The sequence below is a fragment of the Myodes glareolus genome, chromosome 11, assembly GCF_982192425.1.
Source record: "Myodes glareolus chromosome 11, mMyoGla1.1, whole genome shotgun sequence".
Lineage (NCBI taxonomy): Eukaryota > Metazoa > Chordata > Mammalia > Rodentia > Cricetidae > Myodes > Myodes glareolus.
The window spans coordinates 27,962,892-27,984,965 of record NC_142036.1 but is presented as its reverse complement, the minus strand read 5'-3'; the positions used below and the strand labels follow the sequence as shown (position 1 = coordinate 27,984,965).

General features: G+C 44.8%; 1 pseudogene; it reads right to left on the bottom strand.

Annotated features, from left to right (window-relative positions):
• Positions 1-7,547: 7,547 nt before the first annotated feature.
• LOC148120469 (Nuclear RNase P) lies at positions 7,548-7,729 on the bottom strand (annotated as a pseudogene).
• Positions 7,730-22,074: the final 14,345 nt, after the last annotated feature.

Genomic DNA, 22,074 nt, shown 5'->3' with positions numbered 1-22,074 from the left:
TTCATAGAGCTGTTGTGAGGACTGTGTTAAAGAATCAGGAAGACCAGCTTTGTTATGCAAAGTGCTAAATAATAACAGTCTTGATGCAAGCTCAACAGTTCCTGGCTTTAGCTTTGGAGTTAGGCACACACTGGAATCCACACGATGCGGTTTTTGGAAACAGAATCAGATTTAAAAGACTGCCAATAAAATTCTGCATGGTCCCAGAATTCTATACCATAAAAAAGCAGGATTCATGAAAAAAACTTCTCTTTTTAATATTTCCATGAAGTCTTTAAAAGAAAATAATTAACAAGGGATAAACAAATTTCATTTTAGAAGTACTCTGTTTAGCAGTTACTATAACCTGTATGCTTTTAAATGGGAAACTTTTCCTTCCTGAGTTATGTGTGTATTCACGTGGGTGCACGTATGTGCACATGGGTTGAGGCCAGAGTTCAACCCAGGGTGTGTTGTTTTTCTGGAATAATCTATCTTGGATTTTGAGACAGGATCTTTCACTGGGACCAGGACCTTGCCAGTTAGGCTTGGCTGGTTGGCCAGACAGCTTTAGGGTTTCTCCTGTCTTTCCCTCCCTAGAGTTGGGGCGATGAGCACACATCTCTATTCCCACTTTTTGACATGAGTGCTGGGTATCACACCCAGGTCCTCACGCTTGTGCAACAAGCACTTTAGCCAATGAGTTCATTTTCCCAGCTCCTGGATGAATTTTCCATTTATTTGGAAAGTCAAAAGTTAGCACTACTTTAAAATCAAGCATTCAAACAACCCCATCAAAATCCATTTGGAGAAATCCCTTGCTCTTCAAATCCAGCCAAAGATATCACAAGATGCTGAGGTCATTTCAAAGCTGTGTGATAAAGGTGAGACTGTAATGACTGGCGAGGAAGTAGAATGGAAAAAGACAGGGAAGAATTGGGAGAGAGACATTAGGAAATTTAGAGGCCTTTGTTTATTGTGAGACATTGGCTATTTAAGACGAAAATATCCATTTTGAGGCTTTAAATAGATGAGTACAAGGTGACCCCACTGATGTCAGTCTGGAAAACATGGATCCTTTCGGGTGACTCTTCACAGCGTGCCCGCCAAAGGCATAAATATTCCTTGTTTTAGACAAGGGAAGGAGCAACAGAAGCCTGAATCACATTTCTTTAGCTATTCTTTCTATGGCACAAATTAATGATGCCACAGTTTGCACAGACAAATATTCCAAGGTGTTTAATCAGCTGTCTCTCATAAAATACGACGTTTTTTTGGCGGTCGCATTTACAAATAAAGAAGGAACGCAGCCTGTAATTCCTCATAAAGTGGAGCCAATGTTCGGCTCCATTTGGTGAGATAATGTTCCTGAGAACTTCCCCGTGAATACATAAACAGGGCACCTCTTAGGAAGTTCAGGCGCAAGCAGGGCATAAATATTGCATGAGATGCATTACCCAGGTCTCACGAGGAAGGGAATCTTAGCCTTCCATTCCAGGGAAAAGGAGGGGTGGGCAATGCAGACAAGGTGAAAGGTCACCTGCTGACTTCTGATGAGTCCAGATGGTGTGACAAGAAAGCGTTGAGCCCAGAAGAGGATTCAGGGTAGGGCAGTGCGGGACCGGGGCTGGCTTCTTTTGGGCATAGAGGAACATCCATGCATACAAGACACAGAAAATTATTATCTAGCCCAGTCATTTCTCCTGTAGACGAAGTTGAGTTAAAAATGTTATTTTTTTCCTGCCTCCAATACTATTGATAGTTCACATACCAATAAAATGATTAATGAAAAATCAGGTTTCCAGAAGTAGCTCCAGGGCCTGCAAACTCACAAACTGTGAAGATACTTCTTCCACTGAGGAACTCACATTCTCAGCGAGTATAAATGTGGTTTGAATTCTTGGTGGCAGCTGGGCCCACTTCAGTCTAAGTTAGAAAGATATTGGCCAGCAGTGGGTCAGTCAAATGTAATAGACTTGGATGATGGAGTAGTGTTTGACAATACAAAGGAGCAAATACTGATCCATGAAATGACCTCTCTGAACCTAAAAATATCAGTGAAACCTTGTAGGAAACTGCAGACAGACAAGATCACCTTGTGATTGAGGCTGTTTGGAGGGAGGAAACAGACAGCAGTTGTGTAGGGTTAGAGGCCTGAGTGATGCTAACAGCCAGGAGAAAGAATGAATGTCTTTGAGTGGCTGAATGGTGGTGATGACTGTCCACTTTCATGGATTTGCTAGAAGCTATTGAACTGTGTGTTGACGACAGGTAAACTTTATAGTATATAAATCTTATATATTATATATATATTTATATATAATATAAATATTATATTATTTATATTATATATAAATATATATTATAGTATATAATATATACTTTATATTTTATATATATTATAGTATATAAATAAGTATATATCTTATTACAGACACAACATCATATAATGAGGCTGTTTCCCTATAAATGTCTATACATACTATGGATTGATTTTTAAAAGATATGAAGATAGGTTATAGAATTAGGACCAGAAACTGAGTGTGTTGAGAAATAACACAGCTGATCCATTGTGTTTTACACAGCGAACACCGCTGGTGTCACTAATGTGGTCCTCCACTTTTGGGCACCAACATAGATGCAGCTACTTTAGCCACCCTCTTCAAACTGAGGCCCAAGCCCCCTTTCATCGACCCAGAGTATCTATCTGGGGGAGAATGCCAGTAGTTCTCACTTTAACTGGAAGGAGATCGGAAGAGTGGATAGCTGACTTTTTCCATTTGCCTTGAAGAAAGCAGGTGATGTTTATAAGGCGTTCAAGGTATTCCACCTCTAGGGAGGGAATTCAGAAGCTAGATGTCTCCAGAGGGAAAAAAGGAATAGTCACTATAGATCAATTCATAGTCCTATTCCAGAGAAATAACCCACAGAGACAGGCATGGGCAGTTTTGGGAACACTCTGTAGAAAGCGGGGAGGAGATTTAGGCAGATGGGAGCTGAAGTGACAGCATCTTAGAGAGAAAGGTGTTCTGTCTAATGAGGGGGTCCAGAGGGGGCAATGCTCGGTAGACAGCAGTGTACAGCTTCTCCAGGCTTAGGACAAGGCTCGGTAGACAGCAGTGTGCAGCTTCTCCAGGCTCTAGAATATAAACGGTGGGATGGGAACTGATGAACTTTGCTTCAATAAGAGATACGGTTTGCTTTACTGGCACCAGACATCACTGAAGTGCTTTAAGTTGGGCAATGGGCTGGGAAAACTTGCACATTTGAAGGTCACGTTCATCAGCGATGTACAAAAAGGGACAGAAGCTGACCTAAGTACAGGGGGACTGCAGGAAGCTACTCCAATGACTAGGTATGACTGGATTGGAGAGCAGGGGTTGGAACTGGGAAGCATGCATGAAATCAGGGAGCAAGAACCAGCTCTTGAGTTGTTATGGGAGGAGAGCTAAGATCTAGGAGTGCTCTGAAGTCAAGCCTGTGCAATGGGAGATGAAAGCAACAGCGGCCACCAGGAAGGGAGACACTTTTTGGGAACAGCTTTTTCTGAAACCTTCAGAAACTGAGCTTTTGTCAGACCATGTAACTAAAGTAATAAGCCTTGAGGCCATTTAAAACTATGTACTCAGAAAAACAACAACAACAAAAAAAAAAACCTATGTACTCAGTCTACTACACTACTGTGCACCCATCCATTTAAATGTGACTTATCTGCAAGAAAACTATGTAGCTAACCTCGCTGTGCCTTACACCGTCTGTGTTAGGTTTTTGTAGTGGGTCTTTCTTTGGACTGCCAGATCCTGAATACAAAGGCGTTTTATTAATTATGAAAACATGACTTTAACTTAAGCTTGTTCCTAACTAGCTCTTAAAACTTAAATTAACCTGTTTATGTTAATCTATGTCTGCCACGTGACTCATCACCTCTCCTCAGTATTGTAATGCCAACTTCCTCTGAGTCTGGCTGGCAAATCTCCCGCTTCTCATTTTTCCCCAGAGTTCCTAACTCTGCCTGGAAGTCTCGCCTATCCCCTCCTGCATAGCTATTGGCCACTCAGCTCTTTATTAAGCCAATAAGAAGGTGCCTAGTCAGGTAAAGAAGGACAGAGACACATCTTCACACTTTACAAAAAAAGATTACCCCAACAGGCTTTTATAACTTAAGCTAAATACATAGCTTTAATTTGCTTTTTTTAAATAAAAATGTGCTTGTATGTGTATGTATGTGCACCATGTGTGTGACTGGTGCCTGCAGAAGTCAGAAGAGGGCATCAGATCTCCTGGGACTGGAGCTACAGTTGGTTGTGATCCAGCATGTGGGTGCTTGGATCCTTTGCAAGTACAAGTGCTTTTAACTTCTGAGACAGCTCTCCAGCTCTAAATGCGTAACTTTAAATATAACCTCTGAACTTTTCTATACCCCTGACTCAGAATAGTGTGTGTGTGTGTGTGTGTGTGTGTGTGTGTGTGTGTGTGTGTGTGTGTGTGACAGAAAGCTGTGAACAGGTTAAAAGAAATCTTAAACAAAACAACTATCCACTGCAAACATTGGAAGCAACATGGAGATATAGATTAATTACATCTGTGTGAGGTTTCAAGTACTATTCTGGGTCAGTCAGGGTGAAGAAAATGATGTCTTCCCCCTGTAAAACTTGTTAAAGATTTCTGTTGAACAAAAAAAACTCTTATTCCCTTCTTGTTTGATGTTTGCTGTGTTGTTCAATAGAGAGCAAAGTCCTTTGTCAATGACAGACAATGGGGAGTGACAGACTTCAGACACAAAAAGACAAACAACTGACAGAGAGAAGACACACAGAGAGAAGTAGAGAACTCTAATTTGGACATTCTCCTGATCTAAACCACTCCAAGGGAAAGGCTTTATATTTCAATTTGGTACCAACATAACTGCCTCAATTATGGACAGGTTTAGCGACGGGTGCCCATAGGATATTCAAGATGTCAGTTGACTAATTTATGGCAAGGATTAGAGGATATGATTTGGCATGTTGTCCTACATTTCAGACTACAAAAAGATAATTGGTTCATTCAAGTGGAGTCTGTGAACAGAGAAGGGTAAGAGCAGGATCTCTGTGTAACATGAAAAGGCCGGGCCTGCTTGTTTGGGTTTTTCTGTCCTGCCCAGTTTCCTCCAGCTGTTTAGTCCCAAAGAAAAATCACACACAGATCTCTGTAAGTTATAATGCTGATTGGCCCATTAGGTCAGGCTACTTATTAGCTAACTCTCACATCTTAATTAACCCATTTTTCTGATCTATGTTAGCCATATGGCTCAGTACCTTTTTCAGTGGGGCAGCTCACATCCTGCTGTTTTGGTGATCTGGGCAGGAGTGGGAGGAATCAACTTCTTCCTCCCTAGAATTCCTCCTGCTCTCCTTGCATCATTCCCACTTCCTGTCTGTTTTTTCTCGCCTACACCTCCTGCCTGGCCAATCAGCATTTATTTAAAACATGATTGACAGAATACAGACAATTCTCCCACACCATCTCTGATATCAAACAATTAAGCTTAAGAAGGAGGCAGTGGGAGGGTTGCAAAGGTTGGTACCAGAGCACAGTCCGGAACAGTGGATCCTTCCAGTGATTGAGTCCTATCACGTTATCACAGAGGGATGGGAGGACAAGGAAGGGCTAGGTCAAAAACAAATTCCTCCTTTTGTCTTAAATCTATGGATGCACCCAGGCTCCTAGTAAAAGCAACCATAGAACAATATTTAACTGCCTAAAGGATTCTAGTAGGGCTCCAAGAGCCTGCCTCAAACTCAGCCTTAAGTGGGCCCTGCCTTAAGACTTCCAGGTGATTCTATTGAAGGAAACCTCTGAGCAAAAGCTAGGAATCATAGGCTTGTCCTGTCACAGCCAAGACATGGAATGAATAGTTCTTCATGGCTCCCTCCAAAGTCTAGTTCTCTGGTCTTCCAGCAGTTGGCTAATAAGGTCCTTAATGGCATCCTTTGGGCAGGTGGTCCTTCACAGCATCCTTTGGGCAGTGGTCATTCACAACATCCTTTGTGCAGGTGGTCCTTCTCGGCATCCTTTGTGCAGGTGGTCCTTCACGGCATCCTTTGAGCAAGTGGTCCTTTATGGAATCCTTTGGGCAGGTGGTCCTTCACGGCATCTGCGGGGCGCATCCTGACCAGCAGGAATGAACGCCACCAAAAACGAGAATTCCTTCCCTGGTCACATCTTTATTCGGAGCCCTTTGATTGAGGAAAATTGGGGGAAGGGAAGATAGAGCAGGGACAAGAGAAAGCTTAGAGAGAGCGGGTTGGGCCCTGAGGCAGCTGCTTTTAAACGGTGGAGAGGCTTGAACACTGTCCTGATTGGTTAATGCCATTCTGCTGGTCTGAGCATGTGCAAGCAAGGGTGCAGGCAAGGGTGCTCAGCCCCACATGGCTAAGCCAGGTATACCTCCAAACTGCAGGACCAACCTGTGCCTCCAGGTGGCTCCCAACAGCTCCCCCTATTAATGTCTTTAAGAGCAATAAGGCAAAACTATTTTCCAATCTGGTCCCCACCTCACTTGGGCTAGCAGGTAGCACACCAATCAAAGACATACAGCTCTTCCACCTATACACAGCATGTCAAGAATATCTCTGCTCCCACCCATTCCTAAGGAAGGAAAAGGCAAAATAGAGTCAGTCAGAAAATTGTTAAGAGATAAGAGGTTGCACAAGGTGTTGCTCAAGTCGATGGTGTGAAACAGCTGCTCTTGACACTGCCCAGAAGATTATCTCTGCTGCCTCCGCACGAATCTTCCACAGCAGTATCCTTCATTTCTCTGGTCGGTCTTGCTGGCACCCAGATGTATGTCAGCATTCCTAGAAAAACATAAACAAAACTCTCCTCCCAAATTAACATTTAAGAGTATTAAAAACTCTCAGTGTAAAAATTCAGCACAATCAGTACTGGAAGTAGGCTGGTTTTGAACTTAGAGACCTGTAGGTCTCTGCTTCAAAAAGCAAATCTTGTTTGCCTGTACCAGCAAAATTTTGAATTAAAAATTAAGTGTAAAGAATGCAAGAGAAATCCTTTCTCTGGGGGAAGCTGTCACTGGTGATCCCCCTCTATTGTCTAACACCAAAACAGTTGTCACTGGGAATTGAACTCATGACCTTTGGAAGAGCAGGCAGTGCTCTTAACCTCTGAGCCATCTCTCCAGCTCCTGCATTCAAATGAAAAAACCTCTAGGTAGCATTGTTTTATTCCACCTGTTGCCTCAAGCAAAAGGTCCGCCTTTGTTACCTAGGATACGGTAACCAGGTAGACACGCCTTTATTATGATAATTACGACCAATTCTTTGAGGGAGAATGGGCGTCGGCAATCGATCTGACTACTTCCTGCTGACAAAGGGACGTTGTGAATTTTTGGGGGATAAATGTTTTTATCTGACTAAATTTTTGGCGACAAATGTTTTTATCTGACTGAATTTTTGGCGACCTTGGCTGTGAGCGGCGGCCGCAGCAGCTCTGCCTCTCAGGCGCGGCCCACCATGGCGCGCTCCGCATGGCCCAAAGGCATGGCTCCGCCCCGGGCCGTGCGCGGGCTCGCCGGTTTATCCTCAGGCAATGAACTTGCACCGCCGGCCGTGAGTCTTTTCCAAGCTCCAGCGAGGGGGGCATCCGCCCACCCATGGGGGGCCCGGTTAGGGCCGCGGGGGGCCCCAGTCTCAGACCTTCCCAGGGGTCTCTGTCTTTAGGTCTTAAGCGGTGCTGCTGCTCACCACGCAGCTTCCGCCTCAGTCAGTGCAAGTCCGCTCAGGTGCTGAAAAAGTCCTCCAAAAACCATAGCCCCGCCAGAAGGCCGGGACATATAGCCTCTGATGTCACATGGACTTTAGCCCGCCCATGTCGCCACAGTGACAGTAGGCCTCTGCGGACTCCAGCAAACTCCCCGCCAGCAACTGGTTAGCATGGCCACGCCTCCCGAACGAGCTAGCACTCTCCAGTGCAATTTTGTGTCTCCCTCCTGAGTAGCTGGGATTACAGGTGTGCACCACCATGCCAGCCCATTTCCTCAATCAAAATTTCTGTACGTGAGAGCCAGAGACTGAGCTCTCTTAACAAAATTAGGCGAAAATCACCTCCAAAAGCTCTGTGGCTCTTTAAGAACAGGAAAGGCAGTCTTCAAGCATGATCAAACTCGCCTCCCTACGAGACTGTTGCCTCCGTGTCTCTAACAGCGAGTACGCAGGTGGACGGAAAGGGAGCGGAAGCCGCGGTCTCCCGTACCCCATCGTCCTCATAGTCCCGCCTTAGTTACCTCGCCTTTTTTGCTGCTGTTCACACTCCTCCTGCACTGAACTTAAGGGATTTTTCTTCCCCGTTGCTTTCTGTACCTTCTTTCAGATACCTTAACTTTGATTTTTTTTGTATTTTCTTTTCTTTTTAGGCCTATACTTTTTTCTATTCTTTTTCCTCCTCTTTCTGGAGGATTTAACTGATGTCACTCACCGCTCCACGTGTTCAGAGTTCTGAAATTCACGGCTCTCTGTGTCCTGGTGTCTGATTTCGGCTTTTTCTCCCGGGCTTTCAGCACGTTGCTGGGCGCTTCCTTCTCAGGGTCCCCCGGCATAGTTGTCAGGGTCCCTCAGCGTCCCGGGGCTTCGAGCACCAGTTGCGGGGCGCATCCTGACCAGCAGGAATGAACGCCACCAAAAACGAGAATTCCTTCCCTGGTCACATCTTTATTCGGAGCCCTTTGATTGAGGAAAATTGGGGGAAGGGAAGATAGAGCAGGGACAAGAGAAAGCTTAGAGAGAGCGGGTTGGGCCCTGAGGCAGCTGCTTTTAAACGGTGGAGAGGCTTGAACACTGTCCTGATTGGTTAATGCCATTCTGCTGGTCTGAGCATGTGCAAGCAAGGGTGCAGGCAAGGGTGCTCAGCCCCACATGGCTAAGCCAGGTATACCTCCAAACTGCAGGACCAACCTGTGCCTCCAGGTGGCTCCCAACAGGCATCCTTTGGGCAGGTGGTCCTTCACGGTATCCTTTGGGCAGGTGGTCCTTCTCGGCATCCTTTGTGCAGGTGGTCTTTCACAGCATCCTTTGGGCAGGTGGTCCTTCACGGCAACCTTTGGGCAGAAACTTGGGTCTATGTGGGCGGTGCATACCTGGAGCAGCATGCTCTTTACTTATAGTGTTGCTGCTGTATGTCCTGCTTCCTCTGAAACATAGAGCATGGCTTTCTAGCTAAGGAAAAGGTTTTTACAACTGGGATATTTAGGACTCCCTAATTCTACATAATTCACGCAGCTGGTTCCTTAGCAGATATAGGGTGTATTCAGAGAGCAACATCAGAGCAAATTCAGAGGTCGAAATCATCGGTACCTTGCTCCATGAACCTGGATCTCATCTTTCATTCCTGTCAAATTTACCTTTATGCAAACAGGTGGAATTCAGAACATCAGGGAAAATCCTGAGCATCATCACAGCCTAGAGCTGTATTCTTAACATTTGGGTCACAACCCCTCTAGGTGTTGAATGAACCTAACACAGGGATCACCAAAGGTCATTGGAAAACACAGATATGTACATTATGGTTCATAACAGTAGAAAAATTATAGTTATGAAATAGCAATAAAATAATTTTATGGTTGGGGGTTACCACAACATGAGGAACTGTATTAAAGAGTCATAATATTAGGAAAGTTGAGAATTATTGGGTTAGAGATTCTGTGGAATAGAAGCATATTTCCTGGCCGGGGTCTCATGCTACCAGAGTGGTGGACCCCAGATTCACTCATCAACACTAGTCCATCCATTCTCATTCATTGGAAAATTCTAACGAGCCCTGACTTGTTTTACAAACCTTGATTTAAGAATACTTAGACCCCACTTAGACCTCATAGCGAACCTTGAAGCTTGCCTCTATACAGTCTCATTGTCCAGCATCTCATCCAGTTTTGTAAATCTACCACACATCAGCAACAACAAGCATGTCTTCTTTGCTGCTGGTGAGAGTACAAACTAGCACGGCCATTATGAAAATCAGACTTTCCAAAAAAATCAATGCAGAGATATCCTATGAGCCGGCAAGACCACTCCTGGGCATAGATCCAAAGCACTTCATGTCCTATAACAGAAACACTTGTGCATCCATGTTCACTGCTGCTACATTCACAACAGCTGGGAAACAGAACTAGCCTAGATGCCCATCACCAGATGGCCGGGTATCGAACATGCGCTGTGCATGCACAGTGGAATTTCACTCACCCGTAAAGAAAATAAAATCATGACGTGTGCAAGAAGCCATGTGGATTTGAAAAGAACAATACTAAGCAAGGTGGCAGAGAGGACAAGAGGATACCTGTGATGTCAGAGTGGAAAGGAAACTGTAGGGATGCTTATTAGGTTATAAGGATGGAGGGGCGTTGGGGGAAGAGAATTTATTAAAACATACTTTATTTGAAAATTCTTTAATGTTATCTAGGACCTATGTGATGATTTAAGGAATAAAGTACATTTTAAAAAAATACCTCCTTAGTCTAGCTTGTTGGACTCTAGGCTAAATTGTGCTTGACTAGGAATTGTTATTTTTTTCCTTCTAATAAAAGAATTACAGTTTTGAATTGGTTTGGTTTCTGAGACAGGATCTCGTATATAATTCAGGCTGGCCTGGAACTTTCACTCTTGCCTCCTGAGCGCTGGAATGACATGTCTGTTCCCCTCCCCTCCCCTTCCCACCACTTGTCTGGAGAGTCACGTTTTGATTAACAAACTTCTTCACTGACCTTTAGCAAACCCAGATCCAATTAACCTTGAACTTCTGATCTATCTTAGTTAGGGTTCTATTGCTGTGAAGAGACACCATGACAATGGCAACTCTTATTAAGGAAAACATTTAATTGGGGCTGGCTTACAGTTTCAGAGGTCTAGTTCATTATCATGGTGAGGAGCATGGAGGCACACAGGCAGACATGGTGCTGGAGAAAGAACTCAGAGGTCTGATCTTGATTGGTTAAGCAGGAGAAAGTGAGCTGGCTTGAGCTTCTGAGACCTCAAAACTCACCCCCTAATGACACACTTCTTCCAACAAAGCCACACCTCCTAATAGTACCACTCCCTATGGACCAAGTATTCAAATGCATGACTCTATGGGGCCATTCCTATTTAAATCGCCATGATATTGTGCCTCTTTCTGAGTGCTGGGATTAGAGGTAATACCACCACACCTAGTTTACACTGTGCTGGAGATTGAATGTAATTGGAGACTGAGCTTTGTTTCCCTACCACCTAGACCCAAATAATAACACAGAAACTATATTAATTACAACACTGTTTAACCAATGACTTAGGTGTATTTCTAGCTAGCTCTTGCATCTTAAATTAACCCATTTCTATCAATCTTTGTAACACCACAAGGCTGTGGCCTACCAGTAAGATTCTAGCTTCTTTCTTCTTTGGCAGTTACATGGCATCTCTTTGACCCCGCCTACTATGTGTGTGTGTGTGTGTGTGTGTGTGTGTATGTGTGTATGTTTGGATTTCCCACCCGACTTTATTCTGCCCTGCCATAGGCTAAAGCAGCGTCTTTATTAACCAACAGTAATAAGGCATATTCACAGCATACAGAAGGGAATCCCACTTCAACTGAACTCAGGGCTATGGGCACATCAGGCATGTACTCTATCAACTGAGCTCCACCCCTAAGCACTTAAGAAAACCAATATAAGCAAATGATTTGGATAAGCATACTGTATGAATTCTCAAGACTTTCACTTTTACCACTCAATTCTTTTGAATGAGGGCAGGAATAGCACATGATTCTCATCTTGTGAGTCACCTTCATTAACCAGCAATGGTGTGAGAAAGAGCTATGGGGTCCACACAGGGTCAGTCAGGAAAGCATTGTCGATGATGAGCATTGTCGGCTTGGCTGTCAGCACAGAGAGGGAAACAGAGGCAACAAGCAAGCTTTGAGAGCAAGCAGCGCATCACAGGGGTGGCTGCACCTGTGGCACCTGATCCGGAAGGACCCCTGAGATGAGCCCCTCCCCTTCTATGTCCCCTGCTTCTCATCATTCTATTATAAGAAGGCAATGCCTCGTTGTCTCAGGGATATTTGTAAACTTCGGTACAGATTCCGATACCTCTGCCTGTCTCCCTTTAGCACATCAAGGCAGGGCGAAAATGCTTAGCAGTTTCAATTTGAAAACAAACGAAGAAATGGAAATGTGCGTGTTTTACATTTGACTGCCTGTCTGTTGCACAGATGACGAGGTCCTCTCCAGACCTTCTCTGCATCCATGGAGTACTGTTGGAGTACTGGTCTGCCCCTTTCTCTAAAGAACGGTCTCCATGTTTACTCAGAAAGGAGACTTTACCCCTAAACCTCTGAGTATTTACCAATGGGCTCTGGGAATGTCACATCTGCATCTGGCTGCAGAGAGGGGACGCATTCTCTCTGTGACTAAGTCATCTCTCTGCTGAAGTCTGTGACTCATCCCTTTACTATCAGAATTCCTTGACTCTTGACATTTTTTGGTACCAGTGACCAAAACAAATACTTATAAGAAGATAATCATGTTAGTGGAGGGAATAAATTTGAATTCGATTTGGAGTTGACTGTGTTTAGGGTACCTCTGGGTCAGCCCTATATGCTCACTGGGCTATGAATAGCTGGGGTCAGAAAAGAACCCATCTATTTGGGTCAGACCAGCCTTCTCCCCAAAGACAAACACTGTGATGTTAGTGTTTCCCAATTTCCCTGCTGTAAACATGGCCCCTGTGGCTGATTTTAGCTCACCAATGGTTTAAAAACAGCTTTTCAATTTTCTAAATCTTTAAGAAGTCCTTTGATACAAGTCAGTCACAGCACAACCCTAGAAGCAGAGAAGAGAAATACAAACTTCAAGTCAACAATGCCAGACAAAACCCAGAGATTCTTAAAATAGAATGCCTGTGGCATGAAGGGAGAAGTGGGTCAAAGGCCCGACTATTCTGTATCCTTGGGTTCTCAGCATCCTACGCCTCCTTCTTCCTTTCTCCTGGGACACACACAATCCTTCTCAGAGGATGAGAATTGCTCAGGTCCAATACTCAGTGCATAGCTCTCTAAAACCAAAGTACATAGGGCTAGGCTCAAAGTCTGGAAACAAAGGGTGACCCTGTGAGAATCTGGTTCTAAAAACCCAACCCCAGACAGCAATAATAACCACTTGTGAAAGAGCTGCCACCTCAAGGCGGTCTATGCATGTCCTACCACGGAGGTCTACAAATAGCCAGGCTAGGGAATTAGCAGGACCTCTTGATAGCTGGAGGGCAGTTGAGCACTCTGAAAGAAGGGCACATCCCAGAAGGACAGCATGTGGCTACAGCCTCAAAGAAAGAACACCGAGGCAAAGGTCTTGCCATGTCTGCCTAACAGTGGCTGCTCGGCAGTCACATAGGGACCCCCATGGAGCCAGTGACTTTGAGTTGTCAATTGTCTCATCTTCATTCCCCTTAAAGACTGACGAGCTCCTCAGGCATGGATCGGCACTGCCACTGTTTTCCGATGTGGATGTGCAGCAACCCTACTGTGGAAAGGATGCTGTGGGCCTGACACTGTACTCTAGATGGTCAGATGTCCTCCTTACTATTGGTGCTCCAGCTGGTCATTCACAGCTTGTAAGCTAGGTGGAGTAAAAGCCCCCTGACTCTAGTAACTGGATTAACTATGACCACCCTCACTGTGACTTCCACTCCAGCCAAGCATTTGTGAACTGCAGGTACTACTGGACCCTGGGTCAGGCAAGCACCGGGTGTCTGACTTACAAATCTTAATTTATCCCAACTATTATCCTAACATAACTATCATTATCAAAAATCTTACCAGTTGGCCTTGCTAACCCCACTTACACTGAGAAACTGAGGCTCTAAAAGATTAAGTAAATTCTGAAAATGCAATCCTGAGGATCAGACCCTGGACCATGTGACTCCGCCATGGCCAGTCTGAGGACCTACAGAGCAGCCAGTGTAGCTGAAGCTCCTGCATCTTCGAGCATCTTCCAAAGCAGCAGGCACTATTGCTCTGGACCTGGGCGGGTGGTCTCAGCTGAATTCTTTGTAAAGATGAATGAGGGAGAAACAATGGAGCAAGTGGCAGGAGTCTAACAAGTGAAACTGAGTCTCGATTCTGAGGGCTTGTGCAAGGCTCTGTATAAGTAGAGCCCTCCAGGTTTCTGTGTTTGCTCTGCGCAGCGTGGGTTGTCTGTTTCACAAGAGGGTTTCTCAAATGACCTGAGACACGCTGTTGCCCTGGGCTTCACAGGCTCATGATGGTTGATCAGACAGTATCTTGCTTTCTTCAAGGTCAGGCCATACTGACATCCTGGTAGGTACAATAGAACTGGTCAGGAAGTCCGGGACATCAGGGCTGCTAGGAGTTGGGCCCAGTTCTAGGGAAAGCTGGGTACATTAGTAGTGATGGAAACAGTTGTAAGAAAAAAAGGACAAAGAGAACATACGGCTTGTGGAACACACATGAAGGGTCAGGCCCTCTTCTTGACCTTCTTGACCCCTCACTGACCCGATTGTTTCCCCAGGAAATCATGGACCCCAGGATATCCCAAAGAGACTGGAAAAATAACGAAGTTAAGGCTTTCTTTTCTTCATGAGCCATGATCTCTTTCACCAGTTATCATGGGAATTTTCCTCTCCTGCTGGCAAAGCGCCAAGGAGAGAATCAAGGACAAGCAGGGAGGATGCCATGGGTCACCTGGAGGGCATGAGAGCAGATGAGTCAGAGGAGGCGGGTGGCTGGGCACCAGTTCACCGCCCTAATTATATTAGCACCTTGGCCCAGTTCGTGCCCAGCCTGCATGGTGGACTGAGTGAGGAAAGGCCGGATTTAATTTTAGCCAAGATGGTGCCCCCTTTCCTCGTGACAGGAGCGGCAGACTCTGGCAGAGATGCAATCTCTCCTCCCTCCCCTACAGAAAGTCATTGCTCTCAAGGACAACCCAGAATTGACCCATGGTCCACCTTTCCTAACAGGCTTATATACTTGGTTCCTAATCTTGTGGAGCATCTTGACCAGTGGCCAGCATGACCTCTGGATAGAGAGTCCATCCCATTTATAGGACAACTTCCCATGTCCCTTCCTGTGTACAGCCACATCTGGCATGCTGGTACACAGTCCTATTAAGTTAGATCTCTAGGTGGGTTTGCAGTGAGAAGGGACTTCTAGCGACACAGGGAAGTCCCCTTGATCCTTTGTTACATATCCTATGGCTCTTGTTTCGTGGACTCTTGAGATCAGCATCCCTTATGCAAGTCACTCTTCCCTTGTGTGCCTGAAGGAAGGAGTTCGTCTCATGTTGATTGTCAAAGTCGGGTCAAGCTTGCTTTTATTCCACCTAGTGGTCCCACTTCATGGTTCATCCACAATATCTGCAGAGAAACCCAGGAATCTTCCTCTGAAATAAGAGTCGTCATAAATCTGAGGCCTTGTAACTCTTTGTTCTGGACGATCCCATTGGATTCAGACATAGCAGCCGGCAGATAGCAAATACCTCAGTGTTAGAACAAAGTCCATCGGGCCATCCTCTGCTTCAGAAAACTTCAATATGGCAGGGCACGGGACTTTGAAAGCTTGGCATTTTAGTCCATTCTTTCTGTTTTCCTCCAAACACGGCAGACGAACAGTCAGTTTTCTGTGCTCTCAGCTCTCTTGTGTCTGAAAGTCTTATCTTCAAAGCTTTAGAAGAGACTATAATCACATCGAGATAAAAACAGAAACAAAAAAGCCCATGTGAGATCACAGCCGCTTTGTCGGGGGAGAAGGGAATGTTTCCTACCATCCCTTGCTACTGAAGATGTGAGGAGAACAGAACTAAGCATGGACAGCACTGTTCATTTCGCTGAAGCACAAAGATTCCTGTGTTTCCATATGCAGAGAGAAGCTGAAGAGTTTGTTGACACTAGGCAAGTACATCATGTTGGGACATTCCTGTGTCCCCAAGAAATGAAACTCCCTGAAGAGTGGGCTTGGTATCCAGACCAAGATGAGGACAAGCAAAGAGGTCTTTCTTTGTCAGCCCACGACAACCATGGGTCATGCTTACTTTCCAGAGCACTTGCTTTGAGCTATTTTCTTCCAGCGTTATAGCGATCTGTATGGCCATGTGGGAGGTGTTTTGGCTACAGAGAAAACTTGTTTACATCTGGTACACGATGGCAAGAGCAAACCTACAAATGACGTCGGGTAAATGGTCAAAAAGTCACATCCTTACCTACTGGGTTAGTGAGGGTTCCTGTTGTTGTGAAGAAGCACCTTGCCCATGGCAACTCTTATAAGGAAAACATTTCATTAAGTGGTGATGCTTCCAGTTTCAGAGTCTCAGTCCATTGTCATCATGGCGGGGAGCATGCCAGCATGCAGGCAGACATGGTGCTGGAGCTGAGAGTCCCACATCTTGTACTGGGCAGTATCCTGAACAATGGAATCCTCAGAGCCTTCCCCCATACTGACACACCTTCACCAACAAGGCCACACCCACTCCAACAAAGTCACACTTCCTAATAGCGCCACTCACTATGAGATTATGGGGGCCAATTAACGTTCAGACTACCACACCTACACTGGGTCTGCAAAAGAATGGACCTGTCAATTCACAGAGAGTCTGGATTCTGTACATTGTATTTTCTTTAAAATTTTTGACTATGAAGGAGCTAAGTACAGAGAGACATTTCATTATATGGGCTGCCAAGCTAAACCATAATGGATATCATAAGGGTATAATGACTTTCAAATTTGGGTCTAAGGATATGATGCTTTGGAGAGGGTCTTCTTTTGTTTTCACAGAGGATGAGACCCTGTGGATTGTTTCTATCCCAATATGGTATGATAGACCACCTCCTCCTAAAAGGTTGCTGTGAACACCCTCAAGAAATTACTTCATTCAACTGCCAACTGAAATGAACCTAGCACACAGGTTATCATAAAAGACCTGATTAACAGCGCCCCTATTCAGCAGGAAGAACTTTGGAGAAAAATAACTACGCCCATATTCCCAAATATTGTTTATAAATGTTCTTTTACATTTAAAGGGGGATATGATATAGATATAAATAATTTCATTGGTATGGATTTTAAGGTCAATTTTGTTATATGTATATATATTTCTGATCTTGATTGAGGTATTGTGATTGTGTAGTTCATTTAAAAATGTAATGTATAATTAAAAATATAGGTTGTTAATGGATAATCATTGATAATAGTCAAGCTTGTAGTAATGTTAGTTTGATTTTCTAGATGTGCATAGATATATTTCAGATAGGCATTCTTCATATCTTTCAAAGACTACAAAACATGGCATTTAATATTTTAATAACTTAGGATTTTTCATGACAATGAGACACGTCTACTCCTGGCAGCACCAATCTACTTCAAGAGGAAGATGGGCATCGAATAGGCTCCTTATGGAGTTTGATAGCCATTTTGGGCAAGAAACTGCTCTTGCCTGGACTGTTGTATAAACTGGACACAGAGAACCCGCAGAGAGAGGACTGCTAAACTTGCCTAAAGATGAGATGATCTTTCGGGGTTCCTGATTCATGAAAGAGTCTGCGAGACATTCTACAGGACACAGCAGATAGTGACTAAACTGCCTTTAAAATTTCCTGCTTCATGGAAATGTCTCTGGATATTATGGGCCTGAAGGCCAAAGATGGGTGCCCCAACGATACAGAGGAACTTTGGGTGACTGTCCAGGCAGCGAGATGTCTCTGTCATTTCTAGAGTTTTGGAAGTTGCTTACTTCTTGTTTACTTAGGTAATATTATATCCTTCTGGAGTCTTTGATGGAGTTAAAGAATAGATAGTCATAGTTATAGTTTTCCATTATTATGATAAAGATATAGTTATAAATATTGTGACTGTAATTCTTGCTTGATAACTGTTTTGTTATATGTAATTTTACTATGTTAAAATAAAAGCCTTTCTTTTTTTTTAAACAGAAAAGGGGGAAATGATGGAAGAGGGTTATCTGTCTATTGTGTGTTATTTTCATTGGTCAATAAAGAGACTGCCTTGGCCCCTTGATAGGACAGAAAGTTAGGTAGGCGGAGAAAACAGAACAGAATGCTGGGAAGAGGGCTATGAGGCAGACGCCATGAAACCAGCCACCAGGTCAGACATGCTAAATCTCTCCCGGTAAGCTACGACCTCGTGGTGATATACAAATTATTAAAAACGGGTTAATCAAGATGTGAGAGTTAGCCAGTAACTAACTCTCTAGAGATAATGGGCCAGGCAGTGTTAAAAAGAATACAGTTTCCGTGTAATTATTTCGGGTGTAAGCTAGCTGGGATCTGGATGGCCGGAAAGCAGCCCGCCGCTCCTTTTACACCAGGCATGGGTGGAGGAGGGGTTTGGGGAGACCTACCACCCACTACTGCTCTATTTGCTTCTCGTAAAGGCAGGGAGAGGGAGCTATTGCCTTCAGCTGCACACCCACTGGCTACTCCACCCAATCCAATAGTCACACAGATGGCCCTTGTTAAACGGATCATAAAACAAACCCAAAGTCATGCTCTGGAGAGAGGATAGTCAAGGGATGAGGAGGGTTGGTAGGAACAGGAGGGAGGTAAGAGGAAATGATGGGGGAAGTAAGCAGAGAACACTACATGCATGTAGGAACGTGTCTAATAACAAAATTCATCAATAAAAAGACATTCTTTACCCGTAAAGTGGAAGCCACCAAGTGATGGCTATCGTAAGACTCATAGTACTCCCACAGCTTCACGGCTTTCCTTGTCTCCCCTCCTGTCCTTCCAGTGCACGAGGGGCCTTTGAATGCACTGAAGATCTCCCTGAGATGCCATTACCACACACACACACACACACACACACACACACACACACACTCATACACACACACATACACCCCAAGACAGGAATGGGCCCACACTAGGCGTGTGTGCTGCCCAGCTGCGTCCTGCTGTGCAGGGCAGCTCTACATGTGTTTCCACACAACCGTCCCAATGTTTCTTTATTTTTATTTTTGAGATAGCATCTTTCTGTGTTGCCCAGGCTGGCCCTGAGCTGGAGACACTCCTGCCTCTGCCTTCTGCGTGCTGCTGGGATTATAGGCATGCGTAGCATACTCAGTTCTCGATATTTATTCTTACAGTGGGCACACTGTATTTGTCATTGCCTGAGTAAATCCATCCAGTGCCTCCCCCTTGACTTTAGGATGAAACTCAAGCTTGTATCTCCTCCCCTTTCCTTTCCTTATCAGAGCCCATGATGGTGAATCCTATGTGTCAACCTGACTGGACAATGGCGTGCCCAGGTAGTTGACCAGACATGGTTCTGATTATTTCTAGGAAGGTATTTTGGAACATGATTACCCTTTAAATTCATGGACTCTCAGATGCATGCTATCCAGTCAATCAAAGACCTGAATGGAGCAAGAGGTTGACCTTCCTTTGCAGTGAGAGAACCACTTGCTTGACAGCCTCCGAGCTGGGACATGAGCCCAGCTGGTCTTGAATTTGCCAGCCTCTGAAATTACGTGAGTCATTTCCACATAATAAACATCTTCCCCAGTATTAATCCAATTGGTTCTGTTTCTCTGAAGAGCCCTGGCTCACAGGGACTTTGGGATCAGGAGGGAGAGAAGCCCAGAATCATCACAGGATGTCACAGGCTGGGTGACTTGGACTGCTTTCTCTCACAGCTCTGCAGGCTGAAAATGCAAAAGCAACATGAGTGGGGTTGGCATCTGGAGAAGCCCATCCTGGCTGATAGCTGGTCACCTGATCCTGGTACCTGCAGGCTGGAAGTGCAGAATCAAGGTGTGAGTGGGGATGGCATCTGCTAAGGTTCATCCTGGCTTATATAGCTGGCCACCTGATCCTGGTACCCTGCCATGATCTTTCCTTACCTCGGGTCTTGCTGGAGTAGGTCCTCTCCCCAACATCTCATTTAATCATAATTAATTGCATACCTAAAGGCTTGTCTCCAAATAGGGCTGAAAATTAGAGCTCCAATGCATGGGTTCAGAGAGAACATAATTCAGTCTGTGACATAATCTAGGCTCCTGAGCTGGTTTCCTGTGGTCCTTCCCATACCACGAACCATTCTCCTCCCTCCATATAGAACATCTTTCCCAATTCTTCTTTGTTAAATTCACAATTGATCCTTTCTAGGCCCAAGAGCCCATCCTCCTCCAGAAAGCCTTCCTCAAGTACCCCCTCGAAGCCTAGACTGAGGGTTATTCTAAGGAGTTTCTACAGTCTCTGCCTTAAACTTACACTCACATAGCCCAGGCCTTTGTTCCTCCTGGTTGTTTAACATCCTGTCTCATTTTCCATTGAATTATTTTTAGAAACTATTTTATTTTTTTAAATGGTGTGTGTGTGTGTGTGTGTGCACGCGCACGCACGCACACACACACACACACACACACACACACACACACACACACACACGCAAGTGCCCATGGAGGCCAGAAGAGGAGTCAGATCCCCTGAAGAGGAGTTGCAGGTGATTGTGAGCCACCTGATGTGGGTGAGGGATCCAAACACAAGACCTCTGTAGGGACAATATGTTACCCACAGAGCCATCTCTCTAGCCTTTTTCTGAATTCTTAGCATTTAACACTAAACCTAGTCTGGAAATGAATACCCACTAGAGGCTTCTTAAATCTACACTGAAAAACTAAGATGAAATGCTCTATGTATATGGTTATAAATCTTTAAGACACTCAGAAAGTGTCATGAGGAAATGAGACCAAAATCCCAACCGTGTTTGCATGAAAGTTAGGTATGGTTTTCTTTATCTGGTCTCCATTGGCTGTGCATCTGTAGCATCAATGCATAACCTCTCAATTTTAGACCTTTAAGAAGTGTGGTTTAAAGTAGATGTATAATACCTGGAGGATGGGGAGGAGAGCTATGAGGTGTTACCTTCTAAGGACATGACCATGGCAGTCATGAGCACACAGCAGCTATGGTGGCCTGAACAAGCCCTGGACACACTGGGCCCTTCAACATTCCATCATGAACAAAAGAAGGGCATATGAGCCCCACTCCTCTCCCAATCCTCAAGGGCAACCAGGGGAAGGGGCTCTCTTTTTCTGTGGTATAGCCATAGAAAGTTGTCCACACTCCAGTTAATAACCTCCTACCCATGCTTACACAGTCAACTGTAATTAAATCCCATGGATCGCAAAAATAATTATGAATGTAGGAGGAAAGCCAGTTGGGAAGAGCGAAAGGGTCAGCAGGAGTGGGAGAAGGATGCGGGAGAATGATGAATATGACTGTGACCATAACGCCTCACATTTGTCTATGAGATCGTCAAAGACATTTTAAAATACCGCAACCACTGTTTTAAAAGTAGAAGTGACATACTCTTTCAGCTCCCAGCCCTAAGATGACTTATTTCAACCAACATTGCAAAGGAATTGCTCTAGGAGCAATGATTCTGAAGGTGCCCCCAAGTTGCCCATGATGCGATTTGACCTATGTGTTGTTAGTTAGGGGGAGGAGTGTGACCTCACAGGAGAGGGGTTTATTACCGCTCTGTCAGGCTTCATTAATGAGCACACCAGTCACCTTGACAGGTAGGCATTATCAAGGTGGCCTATCTGCCCCAAGGATGCAGGTGACAACGATGTCCCATTGCTTCATTGCTGGAGACAAGTTGTTTTTGGGTAGCGTTCATCAAGGTGAAACTACCTAGCATCCTCCACATGTCCTTAGCATCCCTCAAGGGGGATAGAGAATGCCAAATACCTGAGGCCATTTTCTCTGGGTCTCAAGTGTTACTGGTTGTTAGTTGAGGAGCTGGACCACACCTGGGGTCTGGAAAGAGGTGCTGGTTCTGGAGCCCATGTTGGAGAAATGTGGATGATGTGGTGGGTGTGTAACGGTGAGATAAGATGGTGACCAAGAAAGCTAACATCCCAGGCACTCCGAATAGCACAGGCAGCATGTTTTATCTTCTGGAACATTCCTACCTACGCTCTGTCCTGGCTGCAGAGCCACCTCGACTGTGAAGGCTGCAGGTGCCAGACATAAGGGGTCCATGTCTAGAATATGTATGTGACTCCCCCACCCCGATTCTTGGCTAAAATTTAGTGAC